Source organism: Protopterus annectens, chromosome 17.part0 (assembly GCF_019279795.1).
Source record: "Protopterus annectens isolate FY-2018-M chromosome 17.part0, PAN1.0, whole genome shotgun sequence".
NCBI lineage: Eukaryota > Metazoa > Chordata > Ceratodontiformes > Protopteridae > Protopterus > Protopterus annectens.
Window position 1 is genome coordinate 539,485,248 of NC_056751.1, and position 20,402 is coordinate 539,505,649.

General features: G+C 40.3%; 1 pseudogene; it reads left to right on the forward strand.

Annotated features, from left to right (window-relative positions):
- LOC122791454 overlaps positions 1-20,402 on the forward strand; it is a 105,244-nt pseudogene that overhangs the window by 33,298 nt on the left and 51,544 nt on the right.

A 20,402-nucleotide genomic window follows, 5' to 3' on the forward strand; every position in this document is an offset into this window, starting at 1 on the left:
CCTCCGTGTAAGAGTTATAACTCTTACACGGAGGCTTCCTGAATCTGGCCCACTATCTTTAAAAACATTATTGGAACATCCACTTAAACAATATAAACCAAATAAAGGCATGTATAAATGTGGTCACTGTAATTACTGCAAATATATTCAAACAGGTTCCACATTCCAAGTAAGAGGGGTTAAATATTTTATTAATAATAAATACAACTGCCAGACTGAAGGAGTTGTATATCTTGCTGTTTGCCAAACATGTTATGCCTTCTATTTTGGTAAAACTGAACGCCAGTTCAAACAACGCATTTATGAACATTTATACGCTATTTCCAAAAACACTATTACAAATGCTCTTGCCAAGCATATTATGGAGAATAAAAATCATAAATTTTTGTTTACTGTGGTTCAAAAAATAAACAAGAATCCAAGAGGGGGTCCTTGGCATTTGATACTAGAAGAACAAGAGTTGCTATGGCAATGCTCATGACCAATGCTCATGTTTTTCCCGGTCTCAATGAGACTTGTTCTATTAAATGCCTTTTAAAACTGAAAGCTCTTATGAGATAGGTGTTTAATTAAGTTGTTCCAAACATTTGTATGATTAACTGCCCATTGATTTATATTTATTTTTATTTGGATCTAAATTACTATAAAATATATATAAGGTTTTGTTATATGGATTTATGACAATGTATATTTTAAGTACAATAAGGTCCTGGTTGTTTTTTTAAAATTTTTTAAAATTTTCTAACAAATCATTAATTCATTGTTTAATTGACAATTTCGATTAATTGTTTAATTATTTTGTGATGTATATATACTTGATGGTAAATGCTTGTTAACTTGTCTGAAGAAGTGTGGTGATTTTCCCACATGAAAGCGCTAGCAAGTAAAGCATTCTTGTTTTAACATTAGCTTGGTCTGCAGTTGGTACCTTTCTTTTTTCCTTTTTCTGTGGTTGTTTGAAAGATCCCTTTTACAACTTTCCTCTTTATTTTATATATATATATATATATATATATATATATATATATATATATATATATATACATACATATATATGTGTGTATATATACATATATATATATATATATATATATATATATATTTATATATATATATATATATATATATATATATATATATATATATATGTATATATATATATATATATATATATATATATATATAAATAATTTATTTCTGATTTATTTAAAATATATGTAAATGTGTGTTAACTTTTTATTTTAACATATTTGCTATTTACTTCTGCTACTGCTACGGCTGTTAATTCCACTAGGAATTCTGGCTTACTACTGTGTTGTTTGTATGCTTAATACTGCTTTTAAGCAGGTGCTTTTCTTTTTCTTCTTCTTTCAGCTTTTCCTGGTTAGGGGTCGCCACAGTGGATCACCTTGTCCACTCATGACTGGCAGTGGCGTATTTTATTATGGTGCTGAGTTGCCACCCCGGCGCCCAACCTTCCACAGAAGGTACACACACACACACACACACACACACACACACACACACACACACACACACACACACACAGACCTAGGGCCAATTTAGAGTGTCCAATCCACCTACAGCATGTCTTTGGGATGTGGGAGGAAACCGGAGCACAGGGAGGACATGCAGACTCCAAACAGAAGGCACCCCAGCCGAGGATCAAACTGGAGAACCTCTTGCTGTGAGGTGGCAATGCTAACCAATACACCACCATGGCCACTCAAGCGGTGTTTTATGAATTTTAATGGAAAACTGAAGTTTTGTGGTGTTACGTTGAACACCGAGGACTGCCTCATGCATGTTAAGTGGCCATTTAATTGCACCTGGTTTTCTGTTGGATTATCTGCTTTGTTTTGAAGATCTCACTGGAAATTTTGTGTTTTATCACTTTTCCTTTATTTATATGACATTTACTACTGATTTAACACTGCTGTGGTAATTTTTACTGTTAACTCATTAATTTACTGCAAATTTCTTCAGTTACATTTTCTGTGGAGAATTTTAAATTTTTGATAAGGAATGCCTAAGTACAGTTTTAAAAGGTTTTTATTTGATTTAAGAGGAAATATTTGATTTTTTAGCATTATTTGGACAAGTGAGTGTTGCTTGGTACTCTGTGTGTGCTGTTTACTGCACTGTGCTGGTTGAAGTACAAGGCTTAAATCATTATAAACTGTTTTTGCTGTATGTTATTCAGTTTAGCCATATTTGCTGTGTGGAGACATAGTTTATATTTACTATTATTACTGCACTTAGGCCTTAATAGTGTCAATTTATTATTCTGTTTGGTGTTTTTCCCCTGACATGGTGGATCCTGATATGGCTGCACCTCCCCCCAGTCAAATCCAGTTGCACCTAAAAGGGAAAAAAAAACTCACTGAAAACATGCCTCAGCCTATGGCTTGTAAATCTGTTGCCTTAAGGTGTTTTTTCCCCTGAGATGATGGATCCTGATACAGCGCCCCACCCCCAAATCCAGTTGCACCTAAAAAGAAAAAAAAATCAACAAAAACATGCGTCAGCCTATGTTTGTAAATCTCTTGTTGCCTTAAACTGTCTTGCAGACCACTTACCTTTTTCCATGTCACCCTCTGGTGCGAGCCTGCAACCCTTTATGGTACAGAGGTCAGACACATTGTCCAGGGCTGTTTTATTACCGGGGAACCACACCCTTTACGTGCAGGAAGGTCCAAGGTAAAAGACCCCCTTGCCAGACACGACTCTGCCCCAGATATTCTGTCACTAGTGTAGTTCACAGTGAGAAGAAACAGAAACTTGACCATACTGCAGACAATCAGACTAGAACCATGTATAGGGCAGATGTAGCTGCATTAGACAGGAATGTCTTACAGTCAGCTAATCTCAGACACTATGCTCCTATTCACAATGGCTGTGGGATTACCTGCTCTTGGGATCAGTTTATGGCTACAGATTTTGACGTAAACACTCCGAGGCCATCCAAGCTGATTCTTCAAAATATGAACAGGTTCAAAAACCCAAGCAGGTGTTCACCTTCCCACATAGGCTAGCTAGGTTTAGAGATGTATTTGGCTGGAGGCAGCATGAAGCTGTAACAGAAATTGGCAGATTTTATGTTCTCATTGAGGTTGGGATTCCAAATGTTTTGACTTTTGCTCCTCTGTTACCTGCCTTAGAAGATGTCTGCAAAACTGCATGTAAAACCCCTTTGCCTAGTGAACCAGTTCCTGAAAAGGCTATGAGGAAATAAAATGGGTACTTTCATCTTGCAGTTGTCTTTGATCCTTTGCCATCTCACCCAGGTGTGGTTTCTCCAGCTGCCAACTCTAAAAAGAGGTCTTTGGCTTTTTCTAACCATACACCCATAGATAAAATCGGTAAGGGTTAGAATCTTGGGGAAAAGCTTGTCTCAGTCCAGTACCTTGTTTAGAATTTTCATTTATCTGTGCTTTAGGTAGAAGTTTATTTTGCAATGTGCTTACAGTTTAGGTGACTTTGCTGCATCTTTGCCTGCTAAACAGAAGTGTCAAATGAATAAAACTGCTTCTTGTGTGACTCAGGTTTCGAAACATGCTTTGAGAAGTGTCTTAGAAGGCGCAGACACAACGTCTAACCAGAATTTTTCTGAGGATTTAAAAAAATGACATTTTGAATGCTCCTTTAAGTTCTGAATGTATGTTTGGTCCTGCTGCTGCCCAGATTCTTAAACAATAGAATTAGAGATAAATTGATGCAATGGGTATCTATAGTGTTTCATATTTTCAGGTTCTTCTCTAACAAAGCATCCAACTTTAAAGAGCATAACAAACAAGACTCAGGGTATGAAGAGGAAATACCAGGAGGATAATGCTTTCAAACCAAATAAAAGGGGTTTCTTTCTCAAAAAGTATCAGTCTCCTGTTAAAGAATGACTACAGCGATACTTGGGCATTCTGCCCATTCCATCTGTCCATCCTCCCGTTCCTCCTTACCTCAGGCTTTCCCTCAGTCTAGCAGCCTGGCCACAGATAGCCCTAGACAAGTGTGCACTGTGAATTATTCAGAAATGATACTCTTGGCAGTGCACAGAAAATCATTCTAGTTGGTGCTTGTCCAATAACAGAGTGTCCTATATGGTGTTTACCTCTCGGGTTTTGAAATATTTGCATGAGCTACTCAACTGGTTTATTTTATGCATCTTGTGGTCATGTCAGCTGGTCTACACATGGATCCTCCTCTTCCATCTCTTTTTCACATCAAGTAGTTTTTGAAAGGAATGTTGCACTTCAGATCCCACTCGAAAGCAATTTCTTCCTCCTTGAGGTCTCAACTTTGTTCTTCAAAAACTGACCTTATTTCCTTTTGAACTGTACTTTCAGACTGATTTAAAGTTCATCACTTGGAAAACTGGTTTGCTTATTGCTCTGAAATGTGCAAGGTGAGTCTCTGAGCTGCAAGCTCTCATGGTGGGACAACCTTATTTGATTTTCCACAAGGTCAGGGTTGTCTTATGCACTAATCCCTCTTTCATGCCAAATGTTGGTTCTGAATTTACCCTGAATGAATCCATCAATCCCCAGTTTTTTTTCCAGAGCCTAAAAACAAGATAGAGAATATTCTGCATACCCTGAATATGCATGTGCAGCTCAGGTATTACTTTTGACAAAACTAAGACCTTCAGAAAAGTGGAACAGCTGTAGCTGCAGTTTACATGGGAAAGGGAGAAGTGTCACAGCACAAAATGGGACAGGTAAGTGAGCAGCTTATGAGGTTGAGGGAAGCAGTCATATGAGGCATCCACACACAGCCATGCAGGCACACACACTGACTAACACATGTAACCCACAGAGTGGAAAAGTTCAACACCAAGAAGAATGGAATATCACTGCAGGCCCTCTACACACATGGCACATGCACCTTGGACAAAGGTAAGGTGGACAAGCCTTTTTGGGAGCAGATGAAGACAAGGTGTGATGCAGAACAGCAGTGCTATGGGGGTCCATAATCACAGTCTGCATTAGACTGAAAGAAGGCTAAATGATATATTGCATGCCAAGAACAAGGTTTAAGGCATTCCCAGGACATGTTTACCACTGGAAGTGGATTGCCAACACAGAAGTGTCTCACAGAGATGAGAGGCTCTTTATGTTTCTCTGTGGGGAAAAGGAGTGGACCCTCATAACCAGTGCTGGCCTGCATGTGGGAGTTGAGCTGGTGAAGATTGCATAAGAGTCTGCATAGGACACATCATATTGTACAGTGCACTGCATGTGACGCAGAAATTATTTGGCAAGAAGCTTCTGGAGATGTGCCTCCAAATACATACAATCTGCAGCTTCAACCCCCTGTGCAACAAGTTATGCAGGCAACTATATGGTACTCACAGATTCTCTTTTCATTTTCTTATCCAGATGACCTATTGCTTCAGGTGCCTTCCCAGTTGACTGTTACAGGATCTGTAGTTCACCTTCTCTCCTTCAAAGTCTGGGATTCAGTGCCAGCTTTCAAAACTCAGTCCTTTCTCCCTGTCATGATCTTGTGTATCTGTGTTGCAGGATTCAGACAGTGCCAGTGTTGGTCTCTCTCCAGTCTCCAAAAGTTCTGTCCTTGGCAGCTTTCCTTCAGTGTCTTCGTCCTTTGCCTGTTATTCCAGCCAGATAGTTTCTTTGAGCCCTGTGATTCATGGTCTCTTCTGTTCCAGTACTCCCTGTTGCCAGACTGCATTTGTGAAATGAAAACTTCAGTGGTACCTCAAGTCAGTTTGTCTTCAACATTGCCTCCTTCTGGATATCAAAGTGCCTTTCCTCCTTTGTCTAAAGCGAGAATTTGAGGGGTGAATTCAGCAATTTACCGTCAATCCAAATCTGCCCCTTTCAGCCTCTGGTTCCCTCTCAAGAACTCTTCACTGATGCTTCAGACACTGGCTGGAGGGCTTCCTGTGGTCACCTGAGAGTTCAAGGTCTCTGGCCTTCTCATCAGAAGTCAGACTGTATCAGCATCAAAGATTCGAGAGCTTTGATTCTGGTCCTTCAGGCTTTTTACCCATGCTCTGTCTAGTCCCTCTGAAGGTTTACATGGACACCACCACAGTGATGGGGTATGTCAGCAAGCAGTGGGACACAAAATCTGATCTCCTCTGCAGGATGGCTCTTCAGGCCTGAGATCTGTCTGTCAGTTATCAGTTAACTCTTCAGGAAGTGTACATTTATTCAGAGCACAACCAAGTGACAGACTCACTGAGCAGGTCCAAAACACAGGCTCACAAATGGATGCTTCACAGAGACGTGTTTCTGGTTATAGTCAGTCAGTGTGGTATTCCACGGGTAGACCATTTTGACTCTTATATGAACAGGCAGTTCCATCTTTTCTGTTCCAGAGTGCCATGCCATTTGGCATGGAAGAAGGATGCCCTTTCCTTTCCTTGGAAAGGGATTTTCACTATGCCTTCCCTCCCCTTCCTCTACTTCCAAGGGTCCAGCAAAAGATTCAGCTGGACTCCTCAAAATCTTGACAGTGACTCCCTTTTGGCCAACAGAGCATTGGTTCCTCCTCTTAATGCATCTGGCCAAAGGCAATCACCACAAGTTACCTAACCATTTGGACATCCTGACACAGAGCAAAAGGTCTGTCATCCATCCTCACTTGTCCACTCTTCAACTGATAATGTTGATAAGGTTTTGATCCCTTTTAGGCACTTTTTCTGAATATGTGCTCAGGGTTTTACATGAGGCAAGAAAACCTGCAACCAGAAAGTCTTTTATGTCCAAATTGAAGAGATTTTCTGTCTGGTGCCATGTTCATAACCAGGATCCTTTTTCAGTAGGTGTCCATCTGTTTTTCTCTCCTGTTTGTGTGAGTTGTTCCAGTCTGACTTGGCCTATTCTTTAAAGGCCCATTTGTCAGCTATTTCTGCCTGTCTGCTCTTGAATCCTCTGTTGTCTTCTGACTTTAATGTCAAACAGTTTCTTAAAGCCATCCTTCATCTTAGGCCCCTAAGGAAGCCTATTATTCCTCCTTGGGGCCTTTGATTTTGTTTTAGAAAAACTGCCCAGGTTCCTTTTGAGCCTGCAGGTTCAGCTTCTCTACAACATTGTACCTGGAAAGCCTGTCTTATTGTTTGCCCTTACTTCTACTCAGAGGGTTTCAGAGATTTCAGGCCCTTATAGTTATCCATACGTTTTTGTTTTTTCACAGGGACATGGTATCCATTTGTACTAATCCTTCATTTATGCCCAAGGTTGTTAATATGCTGTCTTTGAGGCAGACAGTTCAACTCCCTTCCTTTTTTCCTTCTCATTCTGCTAGTGAGAGGGTCCTTCATACCTTGGATTTGCACAGACATTTCTGGAATTATTCTGGAACTCAGGCTTTCCTCTGAGTTTAAATCAAATCAAGAGTGAAATATGTGGGAACAGAAAAGATAAGTTCTACACTTTGCTTGGTATAAATACAGAAGTTGTTAGGGCATCTAGTAGCTCTCCATATAATTATGAACAAATATGATTATTTCCTATGACAGCTACAGAAAAGCCATTAAACAAATCATTAGAAATAACTGGAAAATTATTGAATGTGGCGACAATATTAAAGAGGTTTTAGGGTTAGTCCCTGTTTTGCTAAAAGAAGGCATGTGAATTTGAAGGAGAGGTTGGAAGGCTGAGAGCAGCTGAACTTTGAAAATGTTGTATCAAGTTGTCATTCATTTTTTAATATACTTTTTAACATCATTTTTTAAACTTTTTAACTTAGTTTTAACAACAATAATTATCATCAAAAATTTAATAATACTATATGAATAGGTTTTAAATGGTAGTCTTTATTAAGTTTGGGATTTTTTTAATCAGTACTTCAATACATATATTTTTGCATTAATTGTAGCACAATGGCTTTGTTTTAATGTTTAAAACAATCTTTATGTTGTTAATATTTATGTAAAAGTGGTTGTGATTGGTTAATTGTGTCACATGACTTACTTAGTCACTACATTGATGGCGCTGGAACAGTTCTGATGAAGTCCGAATGTTATTATGGGAACGAAAGCACTAAACTTTTATATTATGTGTGGTTATCAATCAATTAAACCAAATGTCATTGTCCTCAATTCCACCTGGTTTGAATGTCATTTCTTTCAACTTCAGAGTGACACTGCATGGAACCTCAGTTGTATTGGGGACTTTGTTATTTATATAATTTCCAACTTATCATTTAAGAACAATGCCTATAATGAAACTACTCTTAAAAATGTTCTTGATGAGACCTCAGTCTGTCCTTGTGAAATTATACTCTATTAATGTAAGACCAATAATGGATTTTAAAAGAGTGATCTATCAATGGGTGTTCAAAGGAAATTTACAAGTAGAATTATTCAGTCTCAGGCTCTTTCTTATAAAGGTCATATGCAAATGCTAAATTTATTTTCCATTTTTAGTTATTTATTTATCCTTTGTTTACCAGATTAGTTCCACCAGGCTATTCTTTTCAAGGGAGACCCAAGGGAATGTTTCTTCTAATGGGGGGAATTTGGCCAGGGCATGGGGAACATACCCTAATCTTTGAAGCTGCTAGATGACTCCTGAGGGCTCCTACAGCAGCAAGAAAGAGGTCTAGGGGAAGTAGCAGTGTGGAGGAGAAGAGAAAAGGTACACAGAGTTTGGATTTGGAAAGTGTGAATTTAGAGAAAAAAAATATTAGACAAAGGAGCTTCAGAATATAAACAAAGGTGCCTGTGTGGTAGATGTACTAATGTTTGGTTGTTTCTATGGAGAAGGAACCAAATGAGGCTGTTGAAGTGGTGTAGTTAACAGAAACTGCATCAGGAATGCTTGTAGGTGATGTTTTGTTAAAAATAATTGAGCAGGATGATCCAGGTGTCAGTTCTGCTGTTTCATGGGGTGAGATGGAAGATAAATTTTTCAGAAGTCCTGAGGATTGTACTGTGGAAAAGGAACCAGATGACATGGCAGCAGAGAATGCAGCAATTAAACTTATGCAGCAGTGACAGAAAGTAAATTAGGAAAGCAACAATAAACTGAGAAGGTGTCTGGTCGTGTGGCAGTAGTGAATGTAGTAACTAAAACATATGCAGCACTAACAGAAGATAAAAAAGGGAGTGCAGCAACAAACTATAAGTAAAACTATTTTTAAAAAGAAGTGAGCATAAGAAAAACATGACACTGTAATGGACAGATATAATGTATGTGGCAATTTGCTAACTGTTCTTAGTTTTAAAGCTCAAGAAATTTGGTCTTTTATACATATTAGGGCAGAGACATTTTGTGCCTTAACATTTGAAACTGATGGACTGATGATGAAATTTTTGAACTGTGTAACAAAAAGGACATTTAACCATGGAACAGTTATTTGTTTTCTAATAGTAACTTCAATGTTTAAAATATTGCTTTGTAGTTTAGAGCTGATTGATTAGAAAAAGATAATCCCCAAGATTCATGAAGCTCGGCGCAAGGCCGGTGTAAGGCTTGCGCCGGCAGTGCAGTGTATAATCGGCGTAGCAGCGCCATATGCATAGTAATGAGTGCGCGCCGCAACCACAGACACGTGCAGAGGGCACGTGCGCGAGCCCAAGTAGGATGCGCCCGCAGGCGTGGCCAAGCCGGCAGGCGATGAGCAACCTAAAGTGCTGACTGTCACAGGCCGCCTGCAACAGTAACCGCACCAGCCAGGGTCCGTGGATAATGAAACGTACGCAGAGTATGCAACATAGTACCCGTTCACACAAAACGGAGAACCAAACATTAACCCACGAAGTCCAAATTGTACCCGTCCAAGGAACAAAGGATACGCGTAATACCGTGTCCGTCACGCAATGCACTGTCAGTGGGCATACCCAGTGAAGGTGTACCGCAGCATGTCAGCTCGCCGCACCTACAAACAAGTAGCCACATGGGCATGGTCACCAGCAGTAGTGAGAGTACACAGCCGGGCAGCCGTGTCGATATAACAACCAGAAGGAAACCAGATACCCTAAACACAGACAAACATATGCATAGCAACATGTACTACACCCAGCAACGTGCCCGTTGCATACACATAGGATGGTCTATGCCTAAGCGTAATATCCAGAAGCAGAACCCATGCATGCAAATGTAATACACAACAGCCCCGTCATAGCACGTAACCCGCACCCATGTACGACCGTGCACCCAACCCAGCTAGCAGCCTTGTGCAGCTGCACACCTACACACAATGAAAAAAGTTTAGCATAGATACTGAATACAAAACACAGTGGCGTTTATCCAACACACTAAAACGCCTGTGCTCCGAAAATCACGATGACACTGGTGCAACAAAATAGAAGTCACTGTGTTAGCAATGGATACAAGAAACTGTATTCCACTAGTATAGTTGCATAAAAGAAATAAACTTTTATTCCACAAACAAGGTTAAGCGCTTTCACCTACAAATTGTAGGCTTCTTCAGAACAATAATACATCCAATCCTGAACACTTAAATATTTAAAATTGGCGCCAAAATTTATGCCTCTTTTAAAGAGGTATCACCATCAAAAGCTATTATATTAGAATTACTCATTATTACTCATTTGATTTGTAGATAGTTAATTAATAATTAATATTAAAAAATATGTATATAGAAATGTGCAAAATAAGAAATAAAAACAACCAAATTCATTTATATTAATATGTTTACACATATTCTAAAATGGTTTTAGTTGAAATAAAATCATTAAGTCCTGGAGGGGTAGTGGCATCAGTAAAAATCTGCCAATAACTTTCTTTAAATGCCAATTTATTCTTCATATTACCACCTCTAGGATTATTTTTTATCACTTCTAATATATCAAACCTAAACTGATGTTCGCTACCTTTGTTAATAATATGTCTTGCCAAAGCATTTTTTTCATCTCTCTTCCTTATGCAATAAACATGTGAATATATTCTTTTCTTAAAATTTTGTTCCGTTTTACCTATATAGTATGACGGACATATAGTGCATATGGCAATATATACTAAAAATTTTGTGTTACAATTTCCCTTTTTGAAATATACAGTAGTCTTGTTATAATTATTTAATCTTCATTCATTGTCTTCTAAAATGTAACTGCACTGATTACAAAACCCACATCTACTAGTATGTGACTTTTTTTCTAAAGCTACTTGTTTGCTGCCCCTTTCTAGTAAACTTTTTAAATGTTGTCCCATTTTATACACAAATATGGGTTTGGGGCCTAATATTTCAGTCATCTCCTCCTTAGACATTAAAATATACCAATATTTATTTAATATATGTTTTATTTTGTTACTATAGGGACCATATTCAACAATGCATGCTTTATCATACACCGTATTATTTGTATTGCCAGACACAGCTACTGATGTCTCTGGTATCCCCTTATGTTTAGTACCTAATAAAGGGACAATACTATTTCCCCATCTGTTGATAAGGTCAAAACTAATTTTATTCATCATTTCTAAATTGTAACCTCTGTCTATAAACATAGATGTAATGAATTCTATTTCCTGTTTCAATTCTTCAATGGAAGAGGTCATTCTCAAAGCCCGAATACATTGGCCTTTATAAATGTTTCTTTTGGTCTTTGTAGGGTGGCAACTATTATAATCCACATAGGAATTTGTGAATGTTTCTTTTCGATGTATTTTAGAATGAAACTCACTGTCTGTTCTTAACACTAATGTATCTAAGTAGGGAACCCCCATGCTGTTACTGTGTGAAGTGAATTTCAAATAATTACTACTCTGATTCAAATATTCAAAAAACTTTTCAAACGTTTCCTGGTTTCCTTCCCATATTACATAAATGTCGTCAAGGAAGCGTGAGTAGTATTTGATCTTACTAAAAAATTGACTCTTAAAAATATACTTCTCTTCCCAGTTTAACATGACAAGGTTGGCATATATGGGGGCACGAGCGGCCCCCATAGCTACTCCCTTGATCTGTCTAAAAATCTCTCCCTCATAGTATACAAAATTATTGTCTAAAACTATAGACATAAAATCACTAACCAATTGTATTCTTTCACTGGATAACTTGCTGTAAATATGCATACTGTCTGAGAAAGCCTCCAAGCCCTCTTCCTTGGGTATACACATAAATAAATCAATAACATCAATGGAGGCAAATATTAGATCTTGATCCGTTAAATGTGTGGGATAATTCCGCAAAAATTGCCACAAATCTTTTACCATATGATCAACATTGTCATATACATGTTTTAATAAATAGTCTATGGCCACCCCTAAAGGGTATGTTTTAGATTTACTTCCTGATATTATGGGTCTAAAAGGGGGGTCCATTAGATTTTTGTGAACTTTAGGGATGCCTACCATCGTGGCCAAAATGGGAAAATCCACCCTAAGATAATTATATAGTTCTTCTGTAATTCTATCATCCAAAAGAAATTCCTCTATAAATAGGTCAATTCTCCTATATGCTATATTCAACTCATTCTGGGAAATGATCTCATAATTCCCTGATTCATGTAAAATTGTGTGTATTTTGGTGTTATAAGTCATTTTGTCGTAAACCACGACCCCACCCCCCTTATCGGGTTTCATAACTCTAACACTATTGCTAGTGGTTAAATTATCCAATACACTCAATTCTTCCTTTGTCAAGTTCTTCCTAGGTTTTTTCTTCTTTTTGTTAATAGTATACAGGTCATGGGTGACCAATTTCTCATATCTTAACACCTCCTGATTCATAACAGGCAAGTTATCCAGTGAAAGAATACAATTGGTTAGTGATTTTATGTCTATAGTTTTAGACAATAATTTTGTATACTATGAGGGAGAGATTTTTAGACAGATCAAGGGAGCAGCTATGGGGGCCGCTTGTGCCCCCATATATGCCAACCTTGTCATGTTAAACTGGGAAGAGAAGTATATTTTTAAGAGTCAATTTTTTAGTAAGATCAAATACTACTCACGCTTCCTTGACGACATTTATGTAATATGGGAAGGAAACCAGGAAACGTTTGAAAAGTTTTTTGAATATTTGAATCAGAGTAGTAATTATTTGAAATTCACTTCACACAGTAACAGCATGGGGGTTCCCTACTTAGATACATTAGTGTTAAGAACAGACAGTGAGTTTCATTCTAAAATACATCGAAAAGAAACATTCACAAATTCCTATGTGGATTATAATAGTTGCCACCCTACAAAGACCAAAAGAAACATTTATAAAGGCCAATGTATTCGGGCTTTGAGAATGACCTCTTCCATTGAAGAATTGAAACAGGAAATAGAATTCATTACATCTATGTTTATAGACAGAGGTTACAATTTAGAAATGATGAATAAAATTAGTTTTGACCTTATCAACAGATGGGGAAATAGTATTGTCCCTTTATTAGGTACTAAACATAAGGGGATACCAGAGACATCAGTAGCTGTGTCTGGCAATACAAATAATACGGTGTATGATAAAGCATGCATTGTTGAATATGGTCCCTATAGTAACAAAATAAAACATATATTAAATAAATATTGGTATATTTTAATGTCTAAGGAGGAGATGACTGAAATATTAGGCCCCAAACCCATATTTGTGTATAAAATGGGACAAAATTTAAAAAGTTTACTAGAAAGGGGCAGCAAACAAGTAGCTTTAGAAAAAAAGTCACATACTAGTAGATGTGGGTTTTGTAATCAGTGCAGTTACATTTTAGAAGACAATGAATTAAGATTAAATAATTATAACAAGACTACTGTATATTTCAAAAAGGGAAATTGTAACACAAAATTTTTAGTATATATTGCCATATGCACTATATGTCCGTCATACTATATAGGTAAAACGGAACAAAATTTTAAGAAAAGAATATATTCACATGTTTATTGCATAAGGAAGAGAGATGAAAAAAATGCTTTGGCAAGACATATTATTAACAAAGGTAGCGAACATCAGTTTAGGTTTGGTATATTAGAAGTGATAAAAAATAATCCTAGAGGTGGTAATATGAAGAATAAATTGGCATTTAAAGAAAGTTATTGGCAGATTTTTACTGATGCCACTACCCCTCCAGGACTTAATGATTTTATTTCAACTAAAACCATTTTAGAATATGTGTAAACATATTAATATAAATGAATTTGGTTGTTTTTATTTCTTATTTTGCACATTTCTATATACATATTTTTTAATATTAATTATTAATTAACTATCTACAAATCAAATGAGTAATAATGAGTAATTTTAATATAATAGCTTTTGATGGTGATACCTCTTTAAAAGAGGCATAAATTTTGGCACCAATTTTAAATATTTAAGTGTTCAGGATTGGATGTATTATTGTTCTGAAGAAGCCTACGATTTGTAGGTGAAAGCGCTTAACCTTGTTTGTGGAATAAAAGTTTATTTCTTTTATGCAACTATACTAGTGGAATACAGTTTCTTGTATCCATTGCTAACACAGTGACTTCTATTTTGTTGCACCAGTGTCATCGTGATTTTCGGAGCACAGGCGTTTTAGCGTGTTGGATAAACCTACACACAATGGGTATACCTGAAATGTAGTAAGAAGTATTGTCCTAGGCAGTGCCACGCGGGCAAATATGTACCCCACATGTTAACATCCCACCTCAGGTACTGATATCCAAATGGCTGCATGTGAATGTGTGGGCAGAATGTGTACATCCCGCATGTGGTATGGACCTGTTGAAACCCCATAGGTGTGCACACGCCACGGTGCCCATAACTGTACTCATCTGGACAAGGCAGTATGTTCAGCCACAGTACTGATGATTAGCTATGCATACATGTCAAACACAACACATATGGCGGAACATCTGCCCACCAAGCAGGACACCCCAACAGGGTGCCACATGCACAGAAGGTGAAGGTGGGACATCACACATTGAGAATAGCGTTGCCGGATGGCCAAACACCCACGGCCAACGCAAAGGATGGAATAACATGTATATGCCTGGATGAATGGGTATGTCATAGCATGGGAATAGGCCAAGCTATCCAACATAATAGCCATGCATACCAAATACAAACTGCCAGTAACACGCAGTAGTAATGCAGGAAGGCATACACGACTGTGGGAATAGCACAGGACACATGGCACGTGCCAAGTGTTGACGCATGACACAAATGTCCAGGATGGGGCTCCCTGCAAAGAGGAACATGTGCCAACCCCACCCCCCACAGATGTACCGGCAGTGGAAACACATCCCAAACACACACCAACACTCACGTCCATCCCACGATAGCAACGGAGGCTGGTCAAAGACCACCATGACGCGTGCACAAACAGGGACACGTGTAACCGTTGCCCTAACAACCCCCCACAGGCCAACGAATAATAGTATGGACATATGCATGTAATGCTGTGAAGGATGTGTGGTAGTCCTCAGTATCATAGAGGTAGGTACACAGATACACTGTAATCAACCGTGACGTATGTGCACTGTACACAGCATACCTGCAGGTAATACATAGTTCAATCATGTGCCACAGAAATATACACATACGAATGAGGATAGGGATAGACAAGTGTGAATGGGACAAACTGTGAACATAGGTTCATAGGTCCATAGGTACATAGTAGGCTATCTGCCCAAGGGCAGCTATAACCCTAGCCCATAGTTATGTTGCCTTTGCCAACCCTCCAGTCCGAAGATAACAATGCCTATTATATTGCTGTACCTCTGTCAAGCAGTGACAATGAAGTAATCCCTGGGGTATATCTGCAATCTCCCATCCATTGGTCAAGATCCCCTCGAACAAGGCCAGCGAGGTGCTCTGCCTCACATGTACTGGGATGTTGTTCCACAGCATAGTGAGTGTCTGGGTGATGAATCTGTCCCTCCAACACATTCTATTAATGACCGTGTCAAGGTTCACGTCACCTGCCCCTGTGGTTCTGAGGGATGTAGATCCATTAGGTGAAGCATAGTCATCAAATATGGGTCGACATGGCCTTGTATGTCAGGCACAGGTCACCACTGAGCAAGTGGTATGTGACTGAATGGAGCAGGAGTACTTTCAGTCGGGCAGCATAACACAAATTCCTGACACCCTGCATCCGTTTGACGATGAACCTATGGGGCCTTCCCATCTGCTGCAGGTGTCGGGTCAGATACCTTCCGAATGGGGCAATGTACTCAATCATAGGTCTAATGAGTGATGAGTACAAGGAGATGATGACCTCCCCTGATCTAGATGTGAATCCCTGCACGATCAGGTGGGCAATGTAGAAGGTCTACCTAACTACGTTAGCAACGTGTGTGTCGAACGAATGGTGACTGACAACCTGGGTCCCCAGATCCCTGGTAACTCCCTCTGTGCTCAGTGGATTGCCACCTATATGGCAGCTAGGGGTAACCTTGTTCTTCCCGAAGGGTATGACTATGCATTTCTTGGCATTTAGCTGTAGGCCATGTCCCTGGCACCAGATATCCATATCTGTGAGGCCCTTCTGAAGGATATCTGTGTCAGATGTCCGTCCCACTATGGCACCCAGTTCGCAGTCATCTGCAAACATTGTCAGCCATAACCCCCCTGTGTTTGCTTGTACTTTGGAAATGTAGATGCAGAAAAGAGTGGACCCAGGACTGAGCCCCGTGGGACACCGCCTGTGACCGGCTGTGAGTCTGACATGGTGCCAGCAACTATGACCGTGTGGGTTCTGTCACCTAGCCAGTTTGCAACCCATCCTGCGATGTACGGGTTCACATCCAAGCCGATGGGTTTATCAATGATACCTGAGGGGGGTATTGTGTTGAAGGCCTTTGCCAGGTCGAGGTAGGCTGTATGGACTGCCTGACCCTCATCAATGGCCTCGGTGACTGTTCCTAAAACGTGAACCAAGTTTTAAACGCATGATCTGCCTTTGACCAAGCCAGACTGGGTTGGATGCAAAGTATGCAAGTCCCCTATGTCGTCATCTATGAGTTCCATTATGATCCTTCCCCATGGCTTTGCAGATAAGGCTTGTCAAGCTAATGGGACGGTAATTACCAGGGTCAGTGGAGGCACTGCCCCTGTGAAGTGGGACTACAGTCGCCGTGCGCCACAACTTGGGTGCTACCTGAGGTGAGGCTAAGATTAAACAGCTGTCCTAACTGTGGGTCTAATTCCTCAATGAGTTCGTGGAGTACACAGCCGGGACACCATCTGATCCCATGGATGCTGTGTTCACTGCCTTGGAGAGAGCATGTCCCACCTGTGCGTTACAGAAGTTTCGGGGGCCACAATCCTCTGGTACAGACATCTCTCCATGGGGGGGGGGGATGTTTGCACCGAACCTGTCAGCCAGTATGTTGGCAATGTGTGTAGGTTCAGTAAACTTCACATCATTCTGAACCCAGTCCGAGCATATCTGGGAGTGTCCTCCCAGGTGTCCAACATAGCTAAAGAAGGCCGTATGATTGTCTGCCGAGTCCTTGGTGATATATCTGTCAGATTTGCCCTGGATGATGTCATGAGAGCTTGTAGTTCTTCACATATAATGAGCAAGGGTGTCATACCTTACAAGGATTCTGCTCTGTCTTGTAGTAGCTACCTCCTTTCGTTGTAGAGCTTGTGTATGGCTGGGGTACACCAGACTGGATGCTTGGCATTGGTACAAAGACTCACAGTTGTGTAAGGGATTGCCTGATCCATGCAGTCCTGTAGGTGCTGGTAGAAGGCATATGTAAGTGATTCAGTGGCTTGAGTAATGTTTACCACTGGCTCAGGGGCCTTAAAGGAGACCACACTAGTGTTTAGAAGTGTGAAGTTGGCTTCTGAGAAAGCCATATGTATGGTAACCGGCACCACCCACAGCATTGTATGCCAATAGCAGAAGCTATTGTCCAAATAACATATTACTATTTTATTATTAAATTATTTATTATTATTTATTTAGTTATTGTTTTAGCTAATTACACTTGAAAATGCCCGGTAAGACCGGGCGAAAGTGCTCGTGATCCACTTGTTTTGGTGGTGTTATATTGACAATAAAGTGGCGAATCTTTCCTATTGGGACTTCTGAGGATTATTTAAAGCAGTCGCTAACCTGCATCTTTGGATGTACACCATTTGGGTTCAGTTTTGAAAAACCTGGTTGTCGTAGCACTACATAATATGGGTAGTCAAACAGACATCCGCGATTGGGGAACAAACAGCAGCAGTCAAAACCACTGGCCAGATGGAGACAGTCCAACAAGTTCTACACTTTACATATGCACATTGGTGTCCATTGTAGGACCCAAAAATTGATCTGTACGCAATATCATCCAGCACCGATCGTTCTACCCAGAAGAAGCAACAGCCGTGACTACGGCACAGCTAGACATATGCACCACCAGCGTGTTTAAGGTTGATGACAAGTGTTCATGAAATGCAGGACATATGAACAGAAATCTCCAGATTGTCGAGTCCATAGAGGTGCGTCCACATCCCAGTCCCGCACACATGAAGGATGTGTAATGGGTACCGTCGAGGGTTGCAGCCATGGGATCCTGGGTATGCAGAAATGGGGCTCGGTGTTGTTTGGCAGATAATCCATTGTCCCGCCCCGTGGGAGTGATGTGGGTATAGCACATGCCTTACTCCCCACTAATAATGCAAAGCATCCACCGGATAATGCTAAATGCAGGTGTGAAATGTGTACAGCCCTATACCAGTGTCCAGTAGGCAATTCCCATGGATGGACAAGCGTACGACCAAGATGGCACCCATAACTGCAAACCCGGTGGAATTACACAGCTGCAGTAAGGCATAACACAGGAAATACAGATAGGGACTACAGTAGACACTCCCCATACAAAGTCAGACCGCCATGCGAATACCGGCGTACACAGCACTCAATCTGCCAGCACCAAAATGGGGATCACTCGCTTCCATACTGCGGAACAAATGGGCGACCTGTGGAACACATACTAATGGCACACCAACAACGTCAACTAGGAAGGTCATAGGATGGTTAAACTATGGCGTTCACACTTATAAAGAACATGCTTCAATGAATTAATAGGATCTACATGTTTTGGTGGTGTTATTTTGACAATACAGTGGCGGATATTTCCTATTGGGACTTCTGAGGATTATTTAAAGCAGTTGCTAACCTGCATCTTTGGATGTACACCATTTGGTTTCAATTTTGAAAAACCTGGTTTTCGTAGCACTACATAATATGGGTAGTCAAACAGACATCCACGATCGGGGAATATACAGCAGCAGTCAAAACCACTGGCCAGATGGAGATAGTCCAACAAGTTCTACACTTTACATATGCACATTGGTGTCCATTGTAGGACCCAAAAATTGATCCGTACGGAATATCATCCAGCTGCGATCATTCTTCCAGAAGAAGCGACAGCCGTGACTACGGCACAGCTAGACATATGCACCACCAGCGTGTTTAAGGTTGATGACAAGTGTCCATGAAATGCAGGACATATGAACAGAAATCCCCAGATTGTCGAGTCCATAGAAGTGCGTCCACATCCCAGTCCAGCACACATGAAGGATGTATAATGGGTACCGTCGAGGGTTGCAGCCATGGGATCCTGGGTATGCAGAAATGGGGCTCGGTGTTGTTTGGCAGATAATCCGTTGTCCCGCCCCGTGGGAGGGATGTGGGTATAGCACATGCCTTACTCCCCACTAATAATGCAAAGCATCCACTGGATAATGCTAAATGCAGGTGTGAAATGTGTACAGCCCTATACCAGTGTCCAGTAGGCAATTCCCATGGATGGACAAGCGTACGACCAAGATGGCACCCATAACTGCAAACCTGGTGGAATTACACAGCTGCAGTAAGGCATAACACAGGAAATACAGATAGGGACTACAGTAGACACTCCCCATACAAAGTCAGACCGCCGTGCAAATACCGGCGTACACAGCACTCAATCTGCCAGCACCAAAATGGGGATTACTCGCTTTCATACTGCGGAACAAATGGGCGACCTGTGGAACACATACTAATGGCACATCAACAATGTCAACTAGGAAGGTCATAGGATGGTTAAACTATGGCGTTCCCACTTATAAAGAACATCCTTCAATGAATTAATAGGATCTACATGTTTTGGTGGTGTTATGTTGACAATACAGTGGCGGATATTTCCTATTGGGACTTCTGAGGATTATTTAAAGCAGTTGCTAACCTGCATCTTTGGATGTACACCATTTGGTTTCAGTTTTGAAAAACCTGGTTTTCGTAGCACTACATAATATGGGTAGTCAAACCGACATCCGCGATTGGGGAACATACAGCAGCAGTCAAAACCACTGGCCAGATGGACACAGTCCAACACGTTCTACACTTTACATATGCACATTGGTGTCGATTGTAGGACCCCAAAAATTGATCCGTACGCAATATCTACCAGCTGCGATCGAGTGACCCTGAAGGAGTAACAGCCGTGACTACGGCACAGCTAGACATATGCACCACCAGCGTGTTTAAGGTTGGTGGCAAGTGTCCATGAAATGCAGGA